This window comes from Penaeus monodon, chromosome 24 (genome assembly GCF_015228065.2).
Source record: "Penaeus monodon isolate SGIC_2016 chromosome 24, NSTDA_Pmon_1, whole genome shotgun sequence".
Classification (NCBI taxonomy): Eukaryota; Metazoa; Arthropoda; class Malacostraca; order Decapoda; family Penaeidae; genus Penaeus; species Penaeus monodon.
In genome coordinates, this window is record NC_051409.1 from 12,517,337 (window position 1) to 12,518,687 (window position 1,351).

Here is a 1,351-nt window from a genome sequence, read left to right on the forward strand (position 1 = left end):
TGTCATCATCAGTCTCGAGTGTGTCACTACATTATTCACCTTAATAGCAAGTGAACGGTCCTGATTAAAAATTAAATGGCCGTTCCAATTCTCCATCCTGCAACATTCGCGTTGTTCAAAGACTCACACCGCTCTTAACTTTGCGGCCACAATGAGGGGAAAACAGCATGAGGGGCCGGGAAAGTGTTCTTTCTCTCCCCGGGTGAAAATATGTGCAAAAGGAGGGCTGAGATTTAGAGGGGAGCCAAATGAGGGGAGACATCAACAAAGAAGAATGTCAAAAGGGGTCAAGAATTAGATGGAAAGAAAACAGACGGTTAAAAAAAGGGGTGGGGGAAAAGGGGGGAGAGAGAGGAGAAAGGACAATAAAAAAAGGTAGGGGGAATAAGCTGAGGGGAAAGGTGGGTTTGCTACAAGGAGCTGCGGAGTTGAGAAACTTGTTGGAAGAAGGGGCAGGGAGAAGGCAAGTTTACGCAACCGGAAGCGGCAAGGGCGGCATGTACGTCGGCACTAAAAGCTTTCTCGCTTCAGGACATTACCCTCCAAGTCACAATATATTTTGTAGCAAAATAGTGGTCAAGAGCGACCTCGGAGGTCTCATCGGCGAGGGGAGTTGAACACAGTGTATGCTGCTAACAACTCTGCATAAACACTTCCGCGTCTGTAACACTTGACTTGGTTATACGTCCTTCAGAGCGCCTCTCGAAGTTCCAACAACAAATAAATTACTAAGAACGAAAACCCTGAATAGGAATTTATAGATATTATCATTAATAATAAACAGACTAATAAGGACAAAATGTATGAAAAGATCTTTCCTGTTTCTAACCTGGTTTAACTGCCTATTATATTCAATACTTCGCTTACTATATTCATTTACTTATACACTAGCATTAAAAGGAAGAACAGTACGACATAAATCTGACAACTGCCTGTGTCGTCATTTCACCGGACTGACTCATACGCACGACAAACAGGATTTACCCTAAAGGACATTAAAGATGGTTGGCTGATCTCTCTCGAGTTTCTCCATTGGCTAATACTTGGTCTAGAGCATAAATGAAACAGCACCTACGGACACATGGCATCACGTCTATCTCTTTACCACTGATCTACGCAAAAGGTACACACTTCTTCCGCATATGATTAACTGGAAACGGTAGGGGAGAGAAAGAAATTGAGAACTGAGATACACAGAGAACAAAATGTAATTATATGAGAGTGCGTAAAAGGATCTTTACTGACATCAATCGCTGTTCTTTCGTATTTCCAATAGAATGCAGAAGAAACAATATGAAATGTGACAAACGGCAGCCGTAGAGTTTCCTTCAAGTTATTTCGTATGTTATGC